A 26,953-nucleotide genomic window follows, 5' to 3' on the forward strand; every position below is an offset into this window, starting at 1 on the left:
AGAAATGATATTTTAAAGGGGCACTGATCTAACGCAATTCCCCGGGACTGGTTGTTGCCTTTGTTATTGTTTTTTCCCAGTGAGTACCCGGATGTAGAGCAGAAATCTAGACTAGCTCGCGACCTCTGTTGCGCCATTCGTAAGCGCATTAGTCACTTTTATGGGTAGTAATAAGGGCGTATGGTCACATTGATCAACAAAATGAAATACAGTTTTCGAGATAATAAGGAAATGTAGGCATCTTTGTGGGTAGCATCGGTAATGGTGACGAAGTTTTGATAAGTCACTTGCTTGGTAATTTTGCGATTTTCGTTTACACTATTTTGACTCGCAACACAAAGTAAATATTTCACCTGAGCATTGCTTTTTTTATAGTGTGTATATTTTTTTACTGTCAAAATGTGTAACATATTTATTAAACGTCTAAATATTCAGTTATTTTACAAAGTGACTGAAAAACATTTCCATCTGTATTATTATGATAACGAATTCCAAACATTTTGATGTTTAATGTCATCACCAAGAGACTGAAAATGTTACGTTGAAAAGTACATTTCTATGTTGTTTGGCTTCTAATCCTACATAATAATCTGTTGTGATGTTTGTAGGCCCTTTTGATCGTCTTAATCAATCTGGACAGATTTTTTAGTCAAAATGACTGAAATATTTACACATTTTAAAAATTGCCTGAGAGAATCACATTTTACAAATTGACGGTAATCTATACACGCTTACAAAGGAAATGACCTGTGAAAACAACGTCTATCGCGCATTGAAGAATTTCCCAACCAAGACGTAGAAAAACAAGAACGAATCGGTTCAAATGAAGGAAAACAAAATGTAAATACCATAATTACAACTTACCAAATTTATGTGTATAAATAGGCAGCTTCCTTATTCGAGGAATGTATCCGTGAATATCCTCACAAAGGAATAATATCCCACTCGTCTGCAGCTATACAAAATAACTTATTCGATGTCACGTGTCTCTGTAACTATCAAATATTCTAAAAGATATATATCGTTTCGGGTGTCAAGTCTCAAGGGTCGGCTGAGAAAGGCCACGTGACAACTACTTTCATTACGTCGACGGTTCCTAAAAAATCCATTGAGTTTGATAACAATGAGCAACCAATCAACGTATTATCAGTTAACCCTTTGAAAAAATTGTATGTTGTTTTTACATCGGCACTTCACGCCATGATATGAGTGTATTCCCTTTGTTTTAGTAAACCTAGACATGTAAACACTCACTTTTGACATATCCACTGTGCAAGATAACAGTGATTAATCAATCAACGTATTTTCTGTTAATCCTTCGATGACTAGGAACGATCCGTTGATTTACAAAAAAAAGTAAATCAACTGATCATTCATCTCTTGCTGGGCTGCCACGTGCATATTACATAACCTCACTTCAAACCTGGATTTAGATTGAATAATTACCCCAGACACAATAAATGCCAAATGAGAACCTTTGTCAGGTAATCTAAGTGGTGCTACCACTAATTGTACCTGTAATAAATTCATTAACTGAACATCAAGTGAATGACGACAAATACACAAGTGTAGGGTTATACGAGAAAACGTGTATGACAACAAGGGAGTAGTAATCGTATTACACAATCCGAAATCCGAAAATGCTTTCACTGCATGGATACTTTTTTTAGTATTAAACTATAACCATTTGGGGTATTTCCAAATGACGACTTCCGATGAGCTCCGCTGTTCTTTTTGTCTGTTTGTTTAGGCTGAAGAAATTATTTAACATGCGCCCTTTGTCGAATCTTTATAGATCACAGTTAACCAGTCAGTGTTTATGCAAAAATGCGTAAAACAAATATTGCCTCCAGCCTCCAAGTTTATTTAGCTGTCCTTGCAGACGGTAGCCCAGTCTCTGGTCACGCTCAGTTGCGTTGCGTATCATCCAGGTACTCATGGGGGAAAAAACAATAACAAGGGCAACAACCAGTCCGGGGAATGGCGTTAGATCAGTGCCCCTTTAAGATTGTTTAAAAAAAATTGGATGACAATAATTTGTCACAAAATGGAAAAATGTTAAAAGTCAACAATAAATATATAAAAAGCACTCCTAGTTTGCCCAAAGTATGTATTTATCTTTTGGTTAATAGTGAAGAACGTATTTCTAAGTTTGGCATTATGGCCCTTATGATCTCCCAATAGATTCTGGGCACAGAGCGGGAAAAAATGTGCGGACTACGTAACTTCCGTTACCTCATTAGTCGCCATGAATATGCAGATGGCTAGTTCAGGTCGATAGAGAAAGTTTACTTGGGGAACTGCGGGTTATATAGTTGGCCATTGATAGATGGGGGTAAGGCAATATTACAACAGATGCCAGAAATATGTATCAACTTATTAATAACTCCTTACTTACAGCAGACGGAACATTCCGAGGAAATTGAAATTGTTTACGAAGTGAGCACTTCGTGGTTACTGATTTGCATTAAAAGACAGCCGCTAAGAGGCGTGTCCCGCTTGAACTATCGGAAATCACAAATGCCGCGATACGATGTTATTCGTTAGACTTTCACCATATAACTGACAAAACGATCATCTCCACACACACAACACAATCAAGGTAACATTCTATACTTACAACAGTTACTGTCAACTTGACCAAAACACACGGCAACCCCAGAACTTCAGGAATGAGAGTAATCACCCTGACACCAATAGCTTGCAAGCTCCTCACAGCGATAGCCCGTTCGCGGAGCTCTCTATACCAAGACATTATTAACAAAAGTATGAACGTTACTTCATTTGGGGTTCGAGGCAAATTTCAAGATTCTTGTAATGGCTGCGCCCACACTGGTGGCAGCAATGTTACCAAGAGTGTAACGAAGGTGTCACGAGCTGGGAAGAAGCTTGAAGTGGAATGTTGATCGATTTTTCAAGTAACTCTAAAAAGATCAATATTTTTTTTAAGAAATGGACAAAAAAATTTAGAATTGTTTTTTTATTATCTTCGTCTGGTCCACTCGTGTCTCTGGTGTCTGTACCTGATCCACTTCAACTGAGTGAGGTTCATTTGTAACCTCAGCGGCTACAAAATCATCGCTGGTGAAAACATCAGGATTAAAAGGCCAAATACCAGTGCACTGGAAGCCATTTGTGGCATTCAGCATTTTGGATGTTTTTCGGTCACATCTCCAAACAGCTGAGCCATTTCGAAGAATGATATTCTGGTTGCCGGGTTCATAAGCATCCACTTATCTGCTTCATTATTAAAGTTGGACCAAAAAAGGTCATATCTAATGGTTGCAGTTTATGCGTGGTATGTGGTGGTAACACAATCATCGTGATGGCATTTTCTCGGGCGTACGTTCCAGCCTCGAGTGTCTTGTGAGAGCTGTGACCGTCGAGGATAAGCATGCATGGGTTCTCTTTGCTTGGCCTTGCAAACCCTGTGAAATGTTTCAGCCAATCGGGGAACAGCTGTTGATTAATCCAACCATAGTAGATAATTATGGATAACTAGAGCACCACCTAGGTGGTGCCCTGACGTCATCAAGGTCACGTGACTCTCAGTGTCTCATTAATATGCAGAATAACTCATTAATATGCAAATGTATGCATGACATCACAGGTCAATTAGGTTAATAAAGGGTCAACTGACCAGATGCAATCATGCAATTAATGACTTGACCATTCATTAATCGCAGAACACGGGATAGTAATGAATGTCCCTATATGGACATGATACTACGACTGGGGGTTGGGTTGGGTCTTGACTCACGCGGAATGGAATGTCATTGTGAGACCATTTTGGCGCGAGAACATGTGGTGAGCATTTGAACCTTTTGCATTGAAGACATTTCTCTGTGCACATTCAGTGGCGGGCTATGTGTAGTAATATTAAAAAGCCCAGGAACAGGTTCACGTAGAAAGATCTCCCGATATTCAATTACATTCATTAAGGGTCAACTGATTGGATGCAATCATGCAATTAATTACTTGACTCACGCGGAATGGAATGTCATTGTGAGACCATTTTGGCGCGAGAACATGTGGTGAACATTTGAACCTTTTGCATTGAAGACATTTCTCTGTGCACATTCAGTGGCGGGCTATGTGTAGTAATATTAAAAAGCCCAGGAACAGGTTCACGTAGAAAGATCTCCCGATATTCAATTACATTCATTAAGGGTCAACTAATTGGATGCAATCATGCAATTAATTACTTGACCATTCGTTAAATGTAGAACAACATGTGTCTAAAAACAAGATGGCCGACGTTGCCATGAACGCTCACGGGTGTCACGTGTCCTCGGTTTGAATCTCGCGCCTGACCTACAAGTCAGTTCTATGGGACCCCATTCCACAAAGCGATATGAGACTAAGTTGATCTGTAAGTGCAATAAGAGGTCTGTTGTTCCAATGTGTTAATGAGTCCTTCATTAAGTGAGAACAAAGGGTAGTAATGAGTGTCCCTATATGGAAGTGGTTACTACAAGGTTCAAATGTGATTCACGGGGGAAAGGAATGTCATTGTTAGACATATTCCATTGATGCATGTATTTCGCGTAGTAATGACTGTCACATGTGGCAAAGAGGGGTGTGAGTTGAATTTCCATAGAAACCACATGTCCAGTTCTTAACTCTTCTAGTGTTACCTATTATAAGTTCCTTTTAACAAACAGTTGCCATGACAACTATAAAAAAAAATAAGGGTTAACAGTCTTGACTCCTAGCTAGAGGTCAGCTTGGACAAATATAGAGTCGGTATCGCGAAACCCGTGTGTTGAAGACTGTAATGTATGCCAGTCTGGTATAAGACGTTTTAATACTGTAAAATTCTATTCTTTTTTCTCAAAGATGTTTGAGTTCAAAATGCCGATTCAGTTTCCTATTTCAATGGAAAAAATACTCGTTTAACCCATACCCAGAATCATTTTCATGAGAAAAAATAGAGTGAAATAACGTAGTTTAGTGGATAACTTCTAAGAGATAAGATTACTTGAGCATTCATTAACAAAGAACAATGGATAATAATGAATATCCTTATATGGAAACTTAGGTCAACAATCCCTCATTAATATGCAAGATAACTCATTAATATGTAAATGTATAAGTGATGTATCAGGTGAATTAAATGAATACAAGGTCAACTGACCAGATGCAATTTACTTACATTAACAAAGAACAATGGATAGTAATGAATATCCTCATATGGAAACTTGACATCGCACGCGAAATGGAATGTTATTGTGACTGAATTTTGCTGACTTTTTGCCCCCTCCCTACCTGCTCATTGGGGGGCCTGCGTCTGCTGAGATTATCAGCCCAGGAATAAGAGTGTGATTTATGTCAATATGTGTTATAAAACTCAACAGTAGTGTTGAGTGACTGACATTTTCATTCTAACCTTGCTGACAGTATTGAAGACGGCATGAATGAGGAGAATCGAGGTCACTTGCTGCTGTGTCATAGTCGTCTTAGGTGAGTAATAATTTTAATCTAAATATTTTTACAAATTATTTACTGATATGTAATTAGTTACATTGAAATCTTTTTTCTTTCTTTCTCATCTGTCTACCTCTAATGCATATTTGTGTAAAGTATTTTTGTAATGTTATGTATGCATTTGTACACCATGCTTTTGACAAAATAATTCATATTATTTAACAGTTAAACTTAAAACAGATTCTTATTTTACCAATCCATTTGTAGAGTTTAATACCCAACAGAAATCAGATATAATTCTTCTTCTTTTTTTTGTTTTTGTTGATAAAACATCACTCGTTAAACATTTTACAAAGCAAGAAATAGAACACTCATAGTGATTTTATGAAAATTTACTTTTTATGAACTGTAACAAAGTGATTTCTGATACAGACTATACTTTGGTGTGCGAGCGGCGCACAACTTTTGGGTACATGCTATGGCATTGCGATTCCTGGCTGTAGATGTTATAGTCTTTTTCTGCATGATGTATGATGTGTATGAAAAAATAAACTTGATTGAGTTTATTATGTTATCATGAGTCCAACGAATTCTCATTTAGGAAAAAAAAGAGTACAAGTACAAATTCAATGTTCCCTTTGTTCCAGGATGTGTGCACCACAAATGACGTCCCATTGAAGAACCATCATAATGAAGAGACATAGTGATGTAGTTACCTTTACCTATGTGCTCTTTAATAAAGTCAGACATCGATCAATGTATTCTTATATTGTCTTTTTTATCTCTTTTTACAAAACAGTTACGATTAATCTTAAGGTTTTAAAAGGTTGATCTTAGCATCGTGTTAGTTAACCCTTGTCATGATACATTTCTATTACTCGAGATAAAGTTAGAATATTCTGAATTTAGCATGATTAGCTTTTTAAAAACTTAAGATTAATCGTTTGGTGTATTGTGTCCTCTGTCTGGTCAGGAAGATAACCCGATGATCAATTCAACGCAAGCTTCACCAAGTATATATTCGCTTGGGAGTCACGTGATCACCTTCTTTACAACGCTCAATGGGCATAGTACTATTTCCATATTTAGTTAGTGTACTATGTACACAGTTGACGACGCATCTAACAGTAGATCATATTGCTTATATGGTAACAAGTGAGGTTTATTTTACAACACTCAGAATGAGTTGGTATATGTTATACACATAACACCTTGTTTTGTCCGTGTCGCTGTTTTGTGATATACTGACTAGAGAGCCTCCTGAAATTGAGATCATCACATGCCATTTATCGTGAGCCTGCTTATGAATGGAGGGGGTTGGTTAACCACAGCTCCACTCCGTTGTAGAAAGTTCACATATGGTATGAGTTACTATACACATGCTATTCAATAAAGGCATGATGAATACTAAGAATATCAGAATATAATTTTGTAAAAGAACAACACTAATTATATGAAAAAACACCAATTCGCCTGTGTGAAATTTACAGCCATATCCTTTAACTCTGCAAAGCATGAATTTGCAAAATCATTGTGTAATATTTCATGATAGTTTTAACTTCAAACTGACCATGTAACCATTGTTTGCTAATTACATATTATAATACCGCGATAGCTAGCCAACGGAATGGTCGTTGCCTGATAACTTGGAAGTCAATTTGATAATTATTGGAAATTAATTCAGAGCATGGGGTGTTAGCTGGAAACTTCACCTCTGTGTGTTATAACAAAATCAAGTGGGAAACATGATATTCGGTGGGAGAATACTGTGTTTTGCACGAGAAATTAAAGTCGGAGAGAGGATGTCTTCCAAAGAATGTGTCTATTATGCCTGATTCAGAGTATTTGTAATTACAGGAGAAACCAACGAACGACTATTTCACGAGTTGAAATTCGAGCATTTTACTTCAAACACTGCCCGAATGCATCTGACCCTTGACCTACTTACAGTATGAGTGTATATTCGTGTTAACTTGCAGTGATAAGAATAATTTTCGTTAATTGTGTTTATGTCTAATATCGTCCAAAGAGTATGTAGAAGTCAGGAGATCATCTCAGCAACATGTGCATGATTTTCATATGCATCTTTCCCTAGTTTAGTTATCGAATAGCACTTGTACATCCGTACATACTTTTTGGATTTAATAAATATATCCATTTCGATTTTGAACGAAAAGACTAATGCGAGTTCGTCTGCGAGTCGGACAATTTTAAAAATCCATGCTAAGTGTTATACATTGTATTTTACCAAATCAAAATTTCTTACGTTTATTGTTACCAATTATTGTATATTTTTTTCTATTATTTCACCATGTCACATCACAGCGTTCATTACCTTTAACTCAAAACCTCTTGCAGCGAATATCACAAGGTTAATTGACTTTTTTGTATCAGGTTGGGTATATGTTAAAAAACAAACAAAATGACAATACACTCACATCAATAATATTTATTCGTTGCGTGTATACAAACGTGATTAAACAATAATATTTAACAGTAAACTGTTTTACAAAGATTCCAATTTTCTAACGTCTCTGGGCACGCAAGATTCTCATTTAAATATAGTTCCAAAAGTTTAACCCCTTGAGTGCCAAACTGGACATTTGTTCGTTTTAACAATCAAATTTCAGCCTAAATAGGCTATTGAAAACCTATCCAGTGACAATTTGTTGAAAAGAGCTCCTTTTTTGTAACTGCTGACGTCAGAGCACCTCGAATGAAGTTGGATAGATCTATGATGTGAATCTGTACGAAGGGGCGGTCGGATAGCTGATTGGTTAAAGCGTTCGCTCGTCACGCCGAAGACCCGGGTTCGATTCCCGACATGGGTACAATGTGTGAAGCCCATTTCTGGTGTCCCCTGCCATGATATTGATGGAATATTGCTAAAAGCGGCTTAAAACCATACTCACTCACTCACTATAGGTTCACAGTTCTCGTTGAATTGAAGTGTTAACAGAGTGGTTTTACTATGAACAAGTTCGTGTTAGTAACTGTATGACACTAAAAAAAAAAATAACCAAAAAAACCACAAGCAAACTGTCGTGTGATCGGCTTGTAGAGATAATTGCTTTCCAGAGGCATATTGACCATATGTATGACATCATAGAAATATGAATTAAAACAACAACAAAATGTAAACTGTAATGAAGCTTTTATTAACAGCACATGGTGTTGACTTTACAAGTGTAGAGTTCGAGTGATTTCAACGATTTACAAAATGATTTAAAAAACCTTGACGGTTCAATGATTTTAGAAAAGTTTTAAGTGTTTAATCTCGACATGAAATACACCACTCAGATGCACCTGATGGAGACGACCATCTTTGTGACATTTATAGATGTTTGCGTCCCGGAGGTCCCAACTTGACCGGTCTCCTGATGTATACGACCAGGCGTTTCTTTGACGCCAGGGAGCTGTCATTTAGAGAAATCTGTTTTGACTTAATGACAGGTCCTGTTTTCAATACATGGATAAGTCCAAATCTTCTTCCTTTACCTCGACTCGGTGACCGATTCTTCCGTGTCATTGCTTTGGGTAACACAAAATCTCAACTGAAGGGTTGTTAACACGAGAGCAAGGTTTTTATTCTTGCTCGCTCTGCTCGTCATCGCCGTCATCGGCGGGCTGAGATAGATTCAGTGTCACTATCTGCTTCAGGTATGTCTACACGAGTCAGAATGTCTTTCATCACAGTTTTCGTGAAACGAGCGATCTTGTTTTAGATAATAGATTCATCAGTGCCAGGATCCATATCGCTCAGGCTGTCTAGGATGGGTTGAAATAGAGGCGCCTGTCTAAAATATTGGGAGAACTCTATGACACTTTTGAGACTGTCGGTCAATTCGCTTTCCCACATCTGTTTCATTTTTCTGTCAATCCATTCTTCTGTTCGACCCTGTTGTCTGTACTTTTTCCTCTTGAGTTTCATTGCGTCGTGCTTGATGTTGTACACACGATTCCAGATGCATTGTAAACCAACATTTTGCCACTCCTCCGCATCCACGTCGGTGTTTGGCGGCTTCCAGCGACGACGTTTGACAGCGAGACCTCCACCTTTCTGTTCAGGAAGTCGTTCCTCATCGTCGTCACCGTTGTCGTCACTCTCGTATCTGAGACATTTTCTTTTGCATTTCAAGTTGTTGTTTGCTGGACACCATGATCTAATATGTCGCTGTAGATCGTGCATATTGTCTATCAATACGCCGCAGTCAGTACACGCAGTGGCCATGGTAAAAGGTCCTGTGTCGTCACTCGAGATGGATGCTGTTTCAACGTCGTCGTCGTCAGAGCTTAGAGACCTTTCTTTCGAAGTGTGATCAGCACGAATGTCAGGAGCTGTCTGCACGTCTAATGCTAGAGAGACATCTTTTACCCGTTGTTGTTGTTGTTGTTGTTGTTGTTGTTGTTGTGAAGCACTGTGATCAGGTTGATTGTCGCTGGTTGTCAAGACGTTGACATGTAATCTATTCTTCTCACTTGTACCGGGTTTGAGATCCACTGTAAGGTGTCCATAAGGGGTTTCAACAGCCCTTTCATAAAGAGTCATAAATTTACCAATGTCTTCAGGAAATATTCTTCTGGCGAATAACTTCACCTGGTGTCTGTCCACTGGCGAATTGAAAAGTGTGACATAATGAGAATTTAGAGCAATGTCCCTAGATTCCTTACCTCTCGGGAAGAGGTTTTGCAATAGGAAAAATATAATGACATTTTTGTGATGGGAGGTTTGGGTAAACAGACGGGAAATCCGATTGTCATTCTTTGCTTCAGACAAAAACTCATCCAACACCATCATGTTCTGATTACGGGCATCGAAGAAGTTTTCATCTTCGAGATTGTAAGGTATTCCTTTCACAAACCGTACTTGAGGTAAAGTTTGAAGAATGCTATCGTAAAGCGGTTGCCACACAGTATAACACCAGACAATATAGTCGGGCATGGGTTGAACGAATTCACGACGTAATAGGTTGAAGACAAACACCGACTTTCCGCATCCACTGGGTCCAACAACGATGCTATTGGAGGGTATAAGGAACTTGAATCGTCCGTGTCGCTGGTGTTCCCGAGATGAAAGCAAACGTGGAGATATTTCCTGATGAGGAGGAGGAGGGTGTTTATCGGGAAGAGGAGGAGTAGGAGGAGTAAGGTGTTTATCTAGAGGAGGAAGAAGAGAAGACGAGTCTTGAGTTGATCTATGCACCTGCTTCTGATGTCTCTGTAGATTATCTTTTCGCGCAAAACTCTTGCCACAGTCTGGACAGTTGGTAACCTCCATAGTGAACAAATACAAGTGCGCGATTAGAGGGTCTGAACCATTCTTTAATACCCTTCACCCATGCAATGCTTAAAGACAGCTTGGGTTCATTTCACAGCAGCTTTTTATTTTCGACACAGGTTTCCTGAGGAGTAGGAGGAGGAGGAGGAAGAGGAGATGTTGGTTGTGGTGGAGGGTGTTTATCCAGAGGAGGAGGAGGAGGAGGGTGTTTATCCAGAGGAAGAGGAGGAGGAGGAGGGTGTTTATCCAGAGGAGGAGGAGGAGGAGGGTGTTTATCCAGAGGAGGAGGAGGAGGAGGGTGTTTATCCAGAGGAGGAGGAGGAGGAGGGTGTTTATCCAGAGGAGGAGGAGGAGGAGGGTGTTTATCCAGAGGAGGAGGAGGAGGGTGTTTATCCAGAGGAGGAAGAGGAGGGTGTTTATCCAGAGGAGGAGGAGGAGGAGGGTGTTTATCCAGAGGAAGAGGAGGAGGAGGGTGTTTATCCAGAGGAGGAGGAGGAGGGTGTTTATCCAGAGGAGGAGGAGGAGGAGGGGGGTGTTTATCCAGAGGAGGAGGAGGGTGTTTATCCGGAGGAGGAGGAGGAGGGTGTTTATCCAAAGGAGGAGGAAGAGGGTGTTTATCCAGAGGAGGAGGAGGGTGTTTATCCAGAGGAGGAGGAGGAGGAGGAGGAGGGGGGTGTTTATCCAGAGGAGGAGGAGGAGGAGGAGAGTGTTTATCCAGAGGAGGAGGAGGAGGAGGAGGAGGAGGGTGTTTATCCAGAGGAGGAGGAGGAGGAGGAGGAGGAGGGTGTTTATCCAGAGGAGGAGGAGGAGGAGGGGGGTGTTTATCCAGAGGAGGAGGAGGGTGTTTATCCGGAGGAGGAGGAGGAGGAGGGTGTTTATCCAGAGGAGGAGGAGGAGGAGGAGGAGGGGGGTGTTTATCCAGAGGAGGAGGAGGAGGAGGAGGAGGAGGGTGTTTATCCAGAGGAGGAGGAGGAGGGGGGTGTTTATCCAGAGGAGGAGGAGGAGGAGGAGGAGGGGGGTGTTTATCCAGAGGAGGAGGAGGAGGAGGAGGAGGGTGTTTATCCAGAGGAGGAGGAGGAGGAGGAGGGTGTTTATCCAGAGGAGGAGGAGGAGGAGGGGGGTGTTTATCCAGAGGAGGAGGAGAGTGTTTATCCAGAGGAGGAGGAGGAGGAGGGGGGTGTTTATCCAGAGGAGGAGGAGGGTGTTTATCCGGAGGAGGAGGAGGAGGAGGGTGTTTATCCAAAGGAGGAGGAAGAGGGTGTTTATCCAGAGGAGGAGGAGGGTGTTTATCCAGAGGAGGAGGAGGAGGAGGAGAGGGGGGTGTTTATCCAGAGGAGGAGGAGGAGGAGGGTGTTTATCCGGAGGAGGAGGAGGGTGTTTATCCAAAGGAGGAGGAAGAGGGTGTTTATCCAGAGGAGGAAGAAGAGAAGGCAAGTCTTGAGTTGACCTGTGCACCTGCTTCTGATTAGATTATCTCTCTGTAGATTATCTTTTCGCGTAAAACTCTTGTCTCAGTCTGGACAGGTGGTAACCTCCATAGTGATCAAATACAAGTGCCCGATGAGAGGGTCTGAAGCATTCTTTTATTTCCTTCAACCATGTCACGCTTCAGGGCAGGTCTTATTCGTTTCACAACAGCCTTTACTTTAGACACTGGTTGCATTTTCAGTATAGTCATTTTCGCTTTCTTGGTTGTCATCTTTTTCTTCTGAGATGCAACCAGTCTCTTTGGCGACCCCTTTGATGCCATTGATTTTCTCCGACATGTTTTTCTCGACTTGGTCTTGCTATGCTTTGTGAAAATGACTGTAGGTCCAAATATATCCTCAGAAACTCTCTTCATTTTGAAAACGGACGTCTTATCTGTCAGCAAGGTTAGAGTGAAAATGTTAGTCACTCAACACTAGTTTTATAACACGTATTGACATAGATCACACTCTTATTCCGGGGCTGATAATCTCAGCAGACGCAGCCCCCCGAATGAGCATGGAGAAAAGGTGCAAAAAGGCGGCAAAATTCAGTCACAATAACATTCCATTTCGCGTGCGATGTCAAGTTTCCATATGAGGATATTCATTACTATCCATTGTTCTTTGTTAATGTAAGTAAATTGCATCTAGTCAGTTGACCCTGTATTCATCTAATTAACCTGATACATCACTTATACAGGTACACATTAATGAGTTATCTTGCATATTAATGAGGGATTGGTGACCTAAGTTTCCATATAAGGATATTCATTACTATCCATTGTTCTTTGTTAATGAATGCTCATGTAATCTTATCACTTAGAAGTTATCTACTAAACTACGTTATTTCACTCTATTTTTTCTCATGAAAATGATTCTGGGTATGGGTTAAATGAGTATTTTTTCCATTGAAATAGGAAACTGAACCGACATTTTGAACTCAAACATCTTTAAGAAAAAAAGAATAGAATTTTACAGTATTAAAACGTCATATACCAGACTGGCATACATTACAGTCTTCAACATACGGGTTTCGCGATACCGACTGTATATTTCTCCGGGCTGACCTCCAGCTAGGAGTCAAGACTGTTAACCCTTATTTTTATATATAGTTGTCATGGCAACTGAATGTTAAAAGGAACTTATAAGAGGTAGCACTAGAAGAGTTAAGAACTGGACATGTGGTTTCTATGGAAATTCAATTCACACCCCTCTTTGCCACATGTGACAGTCATTACTACGCGAAATACATGCATCAATGGAATATGTCTAACAATGACATTCCTTTCCCCGTGAATCACATTTGAATCTCGTAGTAGCCACTTCCATATAGGGACACTCATTACTACGCTTTGTTCTCACTTAATGAAAGGACTCATTAACACACTGCATTCGTGCATTGGAACAACAGACCTCTCATTAGCCTTTCTGACCTGTGACGTCATGATTATATTTGACTATAAATGAGTTAATGCACTTGCGGATCAACTTAGTCTCATATCGCTTTGTGGAATGGGGCCCCATAGAACTGACTTGTAGGTCAGGCGCGAGATTCAAACCGAGGACACGTGAGGCCCGTGAGCGTTCATGGCAACGTCCGCCATCTTGTTTTTGGACACTTGTTGTTCTACATTTAACGAATGGTCAAGTAATTAATTGCATGATTGCATCCAATCAGTTGACCCTTAATGAACGTAACTGAATATCGGGAGATCTTTCTACATGAACCTGTTCCTGGGCTTTTAAATATTACCACACATAGCCCGCCACCGAATGTGCACAGAGATATGTCTTCAATGCAAAAGGTTCAAATGTTCACCACATGTTCTCGCGCCAAAATGGTCTCACAATGACATTCCATTCCGCGTGAGTCAAGACCCAACCAAACCCCGGTGGTAGTAACATGTCCATATAGGGACATTCATTACTATCCCGTGTTCTGCAATTAATGAATGGTCAAGTCATTAATTGCATGATTGCATCTGGTCAGTTGACCCTTTATTAACCTAATTGACCTGTGATGTCATGCATACATTTGCATATTAATGAGTTATTCTGCATGTTAATGAGACACTGAGAGTCACGTGACCTTGATGACGTCAGGGCACCACCTAGGTGGTGCTCTAGTTATCCATAATTATCTACTAACCATTCTTGCTTGCTCTACCAACCGATCCAGCTGGAGCCCCCTTCATAAGAGCTGTTGGCATCCTTTTCCTGGAAATATGAGCATAGGTGGGACATAAGTGGCTGTGGCATTAAAGCAACACACAACCATAACAGTTTTGCCACGTTCACCACTTGTCATTTTGCACACTTGTTTCTCACCCTTTTTCGCTAGAATGTTCGCTAGAATGTTCACAGGCCTATGCACAGCTGTTATTCCGCTTTCATCCATGTTCCAAATGGAGCAGGGGGCGAATGATTTCTTTTCCATCTCCTGTCTCACGAGGTGATAAAATCTGTCTTCTGATGGTTTGTTAAAGCCAACAGCTCTTGAGATGCTAGTGGCTTCAGGTTTCTTATTGATAGCTCTGGATGTTGTCTCAAAAAGTGTGCCAACCAGTCGGGTCCTGCTTTCTTTGTTGCTTGATTAAATGAGTTTTCGAGGTTATATTTCTCGGCAAGTTCAAAAGCTATTTTCCGCACGTCAGTTGGGTTTAGGCCATAAAACATGTGTTGCATTTTCACAATATGTGCAACTAACTCTTTTTCAAATGTGTCCTCGAACACAGTTCTGAATCTATTCAATTTTCCTGGTGCTTTGACAAGTCCCTTATAGTGTCGAATCAGCGTTTTTCTTGGAATCTCATAGTCACGTGATACTTGACGCACAGATGAGCCAGACCTCATAGGTCAAGTGCACGTTGCAGGGTCTCTGTCCCATAGTTTGCTTGCTGGGATTTTCGCTTGTAATTTCTCACCATTGTTCTACATAATAAGTTCTTCAACACCTCCGTCAATAAAATAGAATTCTTCACAAATGTAAATGAACCCACAATCTACAAAGTGTTCCACTTTCCACAGAAACCTATGTGCAAAGAGGACAACAGACAAGGGGTCAAACTCTGGTCCATACTGGGGAGAGGAAAATATGTCTGTCATACACTCTGTCATCTTCCCATATAAAGAGAGTTAACTGACTATAAAAGTCCAGTTTCCACCCTTGCCGAACTAGGCTGGTATTATGGAGTTACTATGCATAGTCCAATCAAAATCAAAATGGCGCAACGAAATCGAAATCCGTTTCAGTAGTATAGGTAATAGGGGTTCTGCCGCAACTCCACTGGAGCCGGATTTATATACCTATACTGCTACTACAGGTGGCATTTTTTTGTAAAAATGATGATGCGATTCAACGATCGTCATAAGTTTCAGCTAAATTGGCTCTAGCTCATCACTACCTGGAGCCAATCAATGATACCATTAGTACAAAAACGATGATGAGACTAAACTAAATTGTAATGAACATATTCTCTATTATTTTTAATAATTCGTATACCATTATTTTTAACGAAGTGATATTCAACATTTTTACTAAGTTCTTGGTTCATTTTACTAGGAGACCAGACTATATACTCTTCTTGGTAATTGGAAAGAAACAATTGATGACCGTATTTGGTTGGTTTGACATCACAAATAAAATATATACCTTGTGGTAATTCTCTCCATTTGATAATTTTGTCCCTGAGCATAAATGTTTCGATAGCTTTTAGGAGTTCTTCCTTTGTTGGTTTGTAATTCTCCATTAATATATACTTATGTAAGCATTCGTTTAAATGAATTTATGATTTTTAATGTGGTGTGATCTATTGAGAGTAAGCAATCTATTTTTAATCTCCAACCAGTTCTTTGGTTTTGGCACGGAATAATTGACGCCCCTGTTCTATTAACCGTTTTTTCTCGTCTTGGCTAATACCACTGGTCTTACGAGAATGTGATCGAATCTCCTGCTTCATTACGTTGTATTTGGTGAGTTCCGACAACACTAAACGAAACTCATCCTCGGATATCTTACAATCAGCCATTGCTGTTAAATATGATCCTCAATGCTGTTCAACTTTGCTTCGGGGAGTATCCTAATATTATCGTGTTTTAATGCTTTCTTTTGCAACCTATGAGAAATTTATTTTATCGTTATTCCTGCCAGTCCTGAGACTCCGGCGGTTATTTCCATGCCAAGTACGATAGGCGCGCCGATTATAGTTGATAGTAAACCAACACCGGCTACACCGAGTCCCACGCCAGCTGTTACAAACGCGGTGTCAACTCCGTCCAGAGCATTCACGTCTCTGCGATACTTTTTATACAATCCGAACTCAACTCCCTCTCCTTCTCTATTCGATGTTTTATGTCGCTTATTTGATGTAATCGAAATCCATCAACAGTATCCATCTTTTCAAATGCCTCATCGAGCACCGGATATAAACTCATAGTGTATATTACGGTCATATAATAGTCTTTAATTGATCTTGCTTAAATGTTTTGAGAGTATACATCAACCTTATCAAATATTATACGGCAAGAATATCTTAGTAAGAGAAATGCTGTCACTTTTAATAATTTGAACCCCCTCAAGGGCTGCAACGGGTGATGCTCCAATATGAATAATACTGCAACGTCGACGCTCGTGTTTCTTGAGCAATTTAATTGATAGACCTGGTTATATTTCGAAGGCATCTTCAGGTGCATCTCCGAACAAAATTTCAATAATAAGCGTAGAAATATTAGGTATTGCACTCAAGTTAACTTTAATATCATTGAATTCAGTAACCAAATTTAATCTAACATTTTGGACTGACGGACGACCTGGGTTTTCTGGCAGGGGAGAGACTAACACACTTTTTCGTTTTGATGGGATATAAGCCCGAGTACGATGCCACTATTTATTATCTTAGTTAAATTATGTGCCTTACCCATCATCACATACGGTGGGGTAATGACGATATTCAATAGCCACTCGATGTTTGCTTCGACCATAGTCCATTTATTATCGTCGTTGAGAATAATATTGTACGAAGTGCTTTTAAGGAGTCTACTAACGTCGACATCGCTTAAATCTCGTAGATTACCTGTGAATGTAACTTCGATCCGCTTGTATACATTATCTTGTAAGTGTAAAGCATATAACTTACCATCGGTACCGGGTCTACCGAATCCTTCTGTCTCCCCGAGATCGGAAAGCGCAATTGTATTACATTGTCTGATCATTCCAGCGCCTGATCAATCAACCATTATTTATAATATGGAGTGTTACACTTAAGTATCCTATATGTACAGGTTGGTGTTTTACATCTAATACAGACATTTTGAGGTCTGAAATAATACCCTGCTTTAATTTTTTATATTGTAATGTTGAGAAAGATTCCGTTCTACCGCTATTGTATTTTTCATCTTTCACTGGAAAAGATCTGAGCAGAGTTGAAGGACTTTCTAGTTAAATATAATCCATCGTGCTTATTTGATCAAAATGGATGCACAACTCTTTATAGGGAACTAAATCAGGTAATTTAACTCCATGCAGTGTTTCGTTGGGGACCAATACTTTTCCTCCTCCGCGTGCAAATCCAAGTGTAACTTCTAAGTATGGGAGAAGAATTATACTCTTTTCTCCAGAGTTCAAAATCAGCATCCCATTCGACTCATTTTGTGTGAGACTAACACCCAAAGGCTTAAAAATTTCATCATTGAGTGAGCATACGCTGTAATACCCATCAGGTATAATGGTTTGTTTTTTCTATTTACTAAGAACTCATTATTTCTTCTCACAGCACTTATATTGGTCCACCGTGGGTAATACGTTACATCGCATAGGGCGACTTCAAGTTGACCATCCGAGTTATCGATAGTATGAAGCAGTTGAATAGTCTTCATCATAAAAATGTCTGGCAATAACCAGCAATAGCCAAATTTCTAGGATTGATATATACCTGCCAGTGTTTAAATTGCCATCAACAGGAATAAGTGTACACACGCCATGATAGGTTTGGTTTAGTTTGTTGTTTAACGCCGCACTCAGCAATATTCCAGCTTATGACGGCGGTCGATGAATAATCGAGTCGGGACCAGACAATCCAGTGATGAGCATCAATTGGGGATACTATGACATGCATCAACCAAGTCATCGAGTCTGATCACCCGATCCCGCTAGTCGCCTTTTACGACAAGTATAGTCGCCTTTTAAGGCAAGCATGGGTTGCTGAAGACCTATTCTACCCCGGAATCTTCACGGGTTTGGTCAAGAGGAGGGTCATAGAAGGGACATGACTCGTAATCGCCACTGGTGGTGCTACGATCGAGCCCCGAATTCCATGCAGCCTAGTTCGGCAAGGATGGAAACTGGACTCCTAAAGGCTGTTAACTCCCTTGCACCGGGAAGATGTTCTGTTCACATTTCCAACGCTTGGAACTTGTCGTGTTACATTCAGTGGATATCGGTAACCTTTGCGAAGAACTTGCTGACCTCCTTGTTGCAATGTGATGACCTCTGCTATCTGAAGATTTGCCATTGCTCAGACAATCTCGAACACCCATACAGTTACACAGTTGAGAAGCTTTTGGGAGATTGCATAATTTGCAATATTATCAACTTGCCATTTTGAGTAAAAAGTGAAATATATGAAATTGATGTGTAGGCACATTGGGAGTAAAAATACTTATATATATTACGAAGAGTTATGCGGGTATGACAATAACTACTGTAGTGAGTGAGTATGATTTTACGCCGCTTTTAGCAATATTCCAGCAATATCACGGCGGGGGACACCAGAAATGGGCTTCACACATTGTACCCATGTCGGGAATCGAACCCGGGTCTTCGGCGTGACGAGCGAACGCTTTAACCACTAGGCTATACCCGACCGCCCCAATAACTACTGTAAATGCGTACCATACAATGAGTGTAGGCAGTTAGGGATGTGGGATACGTTTAACCCTTTTTTACCTCACCTCACCTCACCTCACCTCAAGATTTATATCAGATTATATGTAATTTCGTTTCGACTTTTTACACATTTGCATTACAACAGTTACTAGCAAGCTTGAAAAAGAATTTTCTTCCCAGACTGCCAAAATCAAATCAAGGCTGTTTGGCCAAGACGCTTAACTGAAGCCAATCTCATTAAAATCAGACCTTAGTTCTCGCTACGGCTAAACAAAGATCTGAAGACATCCCTTTAGGGGTCTCGTCAGAACGACCTTTCATCCGATCAATCAGAGCGTCGCTTATCAGATTATGAAGGTGACAGTCGGAATGTGATTTCTAATCATGCAACCTCGAAAACTTTAACACGGGGTATTCCGAACGAAAGGTACGGGGTTAACGACTGAATCCATACAATCCATACCATCTATTAGCCATTCCAGAATGTTCTTTTGTTTAGGTTTCAAATTTTAAATCGAGAATTTGTCAAAATATTTTTCGATGCATAGTCGCCAATTTAATATTAGTGCCGTAAAGCAGAGAAAGCTGCCTTCTGATTGGTCATTCCATTGGTCGGTCAAAGATCGCGCAAGGTCGGTCTGACGTGACCCGTAATGGGATGTCCTCAGATCTTTGTTTAGCGGCAGCGAGAACTAAGATCTTATTTTAATTAGATTAAACTTAAGCTGTAATATATCGATGATCTGGTATATTTCAACAATGGTCAAATTGCCGATTCCCTTCCGAGCATTTACCCACCTGAACCAGAAATAAAAGAGACAAACGAAACCGCCTCGTCATGTTGTATATTTATATCTGTGCATCAAGATTCACAGGGACACAAAACTCTCCAAAACTGACAAGAGGGATGGATGACTTCGACTTCCCAATAGCCAACTTTCCCTTTATGTCGAGCAATATTCAAGCTGCTCCAGGATTTGGTGACAATGTTTCTCAACTTTTAAAGTGAGTGAGTGAGTGAGTATGGTTTTACGCCGCTTTTAGCAATATTCCAGCAATATCACGGCGGGGGACACCAGAAATGGGCTTCACACATTGTACCCATGTCGGGAATCGAACCCGGGTTTTCGGCGTGACGAGCGAACGCTTTAACCACTAGGCTACCCGACCGCCCCTCTCAACTTTTAAAGGTACAATGGAGCATGCTCTTTCCACGTCATACGAGTACGTCTTATACTATACATTCAAGGCACCCGTGAAGCTTTAATTCAAGACGTTTTATAGCAGACATATGGAGGACATTACCAAATTTGACGCACCATTCACAAAAATGATGCAAATTCCAGTTTGGACTTCCACAATTATGTTCCCGTGGTTTTTTTTTCAGTGAACAATTGAATTGCCTTTGCATGTGTTTGTGACGCGTGCCACCGGTGGGGCAGGGTATGTTCACCTTTCCGATACACCTGGTGTCATTTGATCTTGATTCATAAACGGACGTTCATGATATTGCCGGAATCGTACAATTGACTCTGGTTTTAACAGGGATTTCTTATGAATATGGAAAGGGTATTGTCGCTTTTATTGTTAAAGATATTATGGGTATTACTTAGGCATTTCTTTGAAGTTGACCGTGGAGAAAGTAGACACAATTTATGGATAACAACTTCTTACTGTAATAGCCGTAGCCTAGTGGTTAAAGCGTTCGCTCGTCACGCCGAAGACCCGGGCTCGATTCCCACATGGGTACAATGTGTGAAGCCCATTTCTGGTGTTCCCCGCCGTGATATTGCTGGAATATTGCTTAAAGCAACGTAAAGCCAAACTGACTCACACCTGTAACAGCGACCTTTCGGTATAGATCCTTACATAGTGTTGTCAATATATGAGCAAGGCAAAAAAATACAATCAGTGAACCATACAAAACAGCATACCCTGTCTAATACCCCGTTCACATCATGGGCGGATACAGCTTTTTTTAAAAGGGGGTAGGGGGTGGGGGGTGTGTGCACAATTAAGATCTATTTATTGTCTTTGGTGGTAATTTATACAGAAATAAAGATTTCTTTCGAAATAAAAAGGAGGGGTTTCTGAGGACATCCCAGTACGAGTCACGTCAGAACGACCTTGCGCGAACTTTGACCGACCAATGGAATGACCAATCAGAAGACAGCTTTCTCGTGCTTTACGGCACTAACTTCAAATTGGCGCCTACGCTTCGAAACATATTTTGACAAATTCTCGATTTAAAATTTGAAACCTGAACAAAAGAACATTCTGGAATGGCTAATAGATAGTTCAGATATATACTCAACAGATATAACTCGCCGACAACAGAAACGCGTTGGTTGGTTAATGTATGAAGAATTACTCATATTCAAGAGATATTATCCTAAGCCCCTTTCACATGGACACTTTTACTTACGTGAGTATATATAATTACAAATGTAAATTTACTTATGGTGGCATGTGAACGCATTTGCTGACGTGAGTAAATATACTCCAGGAGTAAAGAGACATGAGTAAAAGTATATTTGCTACACCTGATGAGGTCTATTAAAAGTATATTTACTTATAAGTATAAATGCTCCTGGAGTATTTCTGGTCATGTGAACAGATTTTCTATTTGCTTACGTAAGCATATTAAATCCAAAATACTGATAATCAGGAAAATACGGCTGTAGTTCCTTGCAAAGAACACAACATGTTCATAAAATGTTTCGCGTGTCATACGAAAGTTATCGATCCACAGTTTATCATCAGATGATCGTTTGACGACATTGTTCCACCTGTGTTGAGAACGTTCTCTCTTCCACAGTTCTCTTTCCTGGCATAATCCTAAGACTGATCCCATACTAAGAAAGTATGGAAAGTCTCTCTTTCGCCTCTTGTTGACTATCTTCGACAGCGACATGGCCTCAAGAGATAAAAGTCCACAATTTATGTATTAATGATGTTTACTTCTGCCTTGCATAAACTTCAGGCGAACGCAATGTAAATATACTTTTGCTTACATGAGTAAATATACTCCATGAGTAAATTTGCTTGCATGAGTAAATTTTGTCCATGTGAAAGGGGCTTTAGTTGCACAAACGATCATGGTATACTGTGTGAACCGACGCTCATCAACGCATCACAAGTGACGTCATAGATCCATGACTCGCGATGCACCATTTGTCTCGTGCAGGATTAGCGTGCAAGCATATCGTGATAAAAATAAAGACACTTTGTGGTGACATTTGATGGATTGTTAGTTTTGTCATTAAGTGGTACACAAAGGAAACATCTCTTCTTAACGTACATACCTCTCTATATATGTTTCTATGGTTCACGTTTCTTTTGGCCGTGAGTATATCAAGTCGATCGTCCTCTGACATTAGCATGAATGTTCAAATTGCAACATATACACATAGTGCAAATTTACATTTACACCTGCTCCAGACATGATGCAAATTTGCTCCTGGTGTAAATATACACACATGAGTAAACGCGTTCACGTGACAAGTACACTCACGTATGTATTTCTACACACGGATGCAAATATGCACACATATGTACAGAGGCGCATGTGAACGGGGTATAAGTTTAGGTTCTATGGCTTCAATGGTCCTCTTTGTTAATTTAAAAAACGTTATTAAAATAGAAGTAGCACGCAGGTATATTTTGGAGTCAGGTGAGTTACCGTATTTCCTCTATTAGGCGCCGGGTCTCTAATAGACGCCGAGTCAATTATTCAGTGCATAAAATAGAAGCCGGGCCTCTAATAGACGCCGGGTCGATCAATTGATACAATTAATGATCCCTTTTTGGGACCTATATCTATGGATATCTACGAACACAAAATGTTTCCATTTCGTGACGATTCGGGACATTCGTGGTCATAGTGAAATGGGGGTATTAATAGAAGCCGGGCCTCTAATTGACGCCGGGTCAAAGGCTTGTCCGAAATAAATAGAAGTCCGGGCGTATGATACGGTAATAAAAGTTATTAGAACGTATTTGAAGCGACGATCACTTGGATGAATTATTCGTTGAAATGATGTGGTACGTCACTTAAACAAGATAGCAGGTTGTTTAAATGAGAGAGAGGACGCACGTGTTTCAAACGAGTCAGCACGTTATCGTTCAAACATTTAAATAGTCTTGTAATTTACGTCGTTTAAAACGAGATAAGACCTTTTTATGGGCGGCCATTCGGTCAAAAAATACAAAGTTGAAAAATAGGACAAAAGTACGCAATTAAGATCAAATATTACGAATAAAGAACTAAATGTTATTACTAAAGGTCAAAATACAATATTAATAGTCAAATGTTACGAAAAGTATGGGCGGCCATTCGGTCAAAAAATACAAAGTTTTAAAAAAGGACAAAAATACGCAATTAAGGTCAAATATTACGAATAAAGAACTAAATGTTACTACGAAAGGTCAAAATACAATATTGATAGTCAAATGTTACGAAAAGGCGTCATAAGAAAAGAAAGAACAATGTGTACGAAAGAACGTTTTCAATAAAGAACGTCAGTGAGCACGAAAGGACGTTGACAATAAAGAACGCCAGATGGCGTTGCAATTTGTAAAACATTCCGAGTTTAATCGGCTTGTTACGCCGTGTATATGATAACTGTATGATAAATGTATTACGTCATTCCACCGTCTGACGTCAAACATATAAATGTGGATTTCTCCCATAACAGGGCTTGATCTTCAATCGCCAGCAGTGGTTTATTCGCAGTGGTTTATTTTTTTTCACCTAATCTGATTGGCTGCCTGAGAGTGGAGAGTTGTGTCATCGTGTTTTGATTGGCTGGCTAAAAATAATTGACGGCACTATTTTCGGATCGGGGATACCCGAGGTCGTCTAGTACAGGAAATCCCCAGCAGGCAAAACATTACCGTAGTGACAATGTTTCCATTGCCGAAAGTTGATGACCGAAGGAAAGTTTGTGGGGGAAGAAGGGGTATGATATATGGAGATATATCACAGAATTTCGGCTTCCCAATGTACCAGATTCAGTTGCAGAATGAGAAGACGGTAACCGAAGCGAGATACCGCATCGATATCACGGGACCAGGGGAGCAACTCCGGTACATTCTTTACTGGGCGTTTTCAAGGCTAATAACAAAGCTCATGAAACAGTTAATTAATTCATGTAAAAGTACCGATGAAATAGTGAAACAAACCATATTGTTTGGTATTTTTAAAAAACAACAACTGTCAACCACATAAGAAATGTCACCTTCCAACAAAGTTTTGATCTAGAGCCGATCGATCAAAAACATATTTCATAGATCTATTAAATTAATCGAGACTTAAATTTCATATTTTAAGAAAATAAACACTCAGATAATTTGGATCTAGAGCAATACTCAATTTTAATGCAGGAAACGATCAATCTTTGCTGGACGGACCGTACATCTCACGACCAAGATGTTTTGCAACCACAGTAGTTGTTTCCCCTTTCAACAGGTGGAGTTTACCAAGAGCAATATAATTAATGTATTTTGGCCTATAATTATTTGGTATTTTTTAAACATTAAGACTTCAATTATTTAAACATACTATCTCAGGACAATTAAGAAACTCATTATGAAAAAAAACAACATTACCCCGTTAAAACTTGAATATATTAAGTCATACCTAAATCTAAATAAACTCCAGAGAGTAAAATATGAATTTATATTTTTTCTTAACTATTTTGATTTATTATAGGGAGCAGACAAAATGATGAAGATAAAGATAGTGGGCACCAATCAACCTTTTTTAGGTATTTTTTTCGAAAGCAATATTCTTTTTTTTCAACAATGATGTACATTTATGCATCTTAAAATATATTGTGTATTTTAGATAGGATGAAATAATCTCAAAATTAATTTCTTATTATAAGTTTTAGGTAGAAACTCAATATCACAGTCAAATATTTTCAGAATTTACAGACAATACAGAGTATTAAGACATGTAGAATTAGGTTTGTCTCAAGTATATTCTTTAAACCAAAGATTTATTATTTACCATGATTACTGAAAAAACCCACTTCTTTAGAAATGCATTAGGATTGTCTAATTTTAATTTAAATACTTTTTGCCAAAAAAAATCACATATGAACAGGTCACTCAAATACATATTTATTATGTCTTGTTTTCATGAAGATAAAAAGAATGTTTAAGAACATGTTAATTTTAAACTACCTTATCAGTAAGTCTTAATTCTAATCTGATAAAATAACAAAAGAATAAAGTTTGGAGGTAACTGTTGCAGTAAAATTACATTGTAAAATTACAAGGGTATTAAAATGCAAATATTTGTAGAACTACTGAAATGATAATTTATTGTTTACATACTATCCTATGTATTTATGTTTCACACACAAAAAACTATTGTGCTTGTCAAATTCACATTGTTTCTTGTCATTCACAAATATGGGGAAATTAGATGACTCATTTAGTAACATTTGGTGTCATGATGTTAAATATTATGTTCAAAAGAAAAACTGTCAACTGAAAAGGTTTTTTTTATATCATAAAAACACATGGGCTCACAATGTTCAGGAACAAAAAAAATTGTAAAAAAGATGACATGAAATATTCATCATTTTACACATTAAATTATTCACTGTAAAACTAGTTTTAAAGAGGTAAATTCGTCCAAAAAATTTACAATCCATTGAAGGATTTGAGAAGATGTAATCAGCTGATCAGTTGCCTGAATTGGTAATATTATAAAATCTTGCCTGATCAATCCTGCTGACAGTTCCTTTGGGCACTTGTTTTTCGTTAACAATAGTTCACAATATATAAGACAATATTTAATTTCCTCTTAATTGGGTTTATAACATTTGTTTCTAGCGAACAAATAAACGAATAACGCATTTACATACACTAAAAAGTGGGCCTATTTAGTGTTGCGCATTGACAATGATAGTCACGACGAGACGAATGCAAATAAAGTTATGGGCCGAGAAATCCAAAACCATTAACAAATATCAAATCACATTACTAATTCTCAAAACGTTACCCCCATCAGCTTTTCATAGTTAACAAAAGACATAACACGAATGCTAACAAGTGGCTCGCCTGTCACGGAAACTTCGTGTGAGTTGTCTTCGCTAGAACCTTTTTACCTGTTTATGTTACAGTTGTCTTACTGAGCATATTCGAAAACGAGGCTGGGGGGAATCCCGAGTGGTTACTTAACACGGGAAATCTTCAACTACGAGCTCGACATTTTATGGCATATTGTTATGGGAGAAAAAGGATTAACCACTGTGTTCAGTTGTTACCGAAAAATCTACACACTCGTGATTAATCTGTCACAATTAGAACTCGGCAAAGCCTCGTTCTAATCGTGACAGATTAATCACTCGTGTGTAGATTTTTCGGTAACAACCGAACACAGTGGTTAATCCTCTATGTAAACAAGCGAAATAAATATGGTTTGAAAACGAACGCTGGCGTCATAGATGAAACTCGATTTTCTTATTTATGGCGAGCTATAACGAATGTGTAAGTTATACATATGCATACAAATCCATTTGGTATATATATATTTGTTGTCCAGATATTAGGCAGCATTTTGTTCGCACACAGTTTCCGAAAAGCTGTTAACTAAAACAAACTCTCGCACAACGTTCACTTTTCAGATGAAAATGTGCGTCTGAAACAAAACTCGGCATCATAGCAGCCTCGTGTTGCACCAAGCATGAACAGTTATTGGATCACTGTAGATGAATCCTAGTTTAGCGTTAAGTGAGTGTTTTTTTAAGGTTGTATACAAAATACATGTACCAATGTTAGGCAGATGTTGGATTACACAGCATACTGTATTTATGAAATAAGGCGGTGACAAAGCTTAACGCAACATGTTTATACACAATGTGTACATTATACATTATAAAT

The 26,953-nt window shown here is 39.1% G+C and overlaps 1 pseudogene; it reads right to left on the minus strand.

The window, feature by feature from the left end:
* The window catches only part of LOC139471773 (uncharacterized), a 33,424-nt pseudogene extending 30,746 nt beyond the window's left edge, over positions 1-2,678 (minus strand).
* Positions 2,679-26,953: the final 24,275 nt, after the last annotated feature.

The sequence above is a fragment of the Haliotis cracherodii genome, unplaced genomic scaffold (assembly GCF_022045235.1).
Source record: "Haliotis cracherodii isolate W230 unplaced genomic scaffold, xgHalCrac1.p SCAF_23, whole genome shotgun sequence".
NCBI lineage: Eukaryota > Metazoa > Mollusca > Gastropoda > Lepetellida > Haliotidae > Haliotis > Haliotis cracherodii.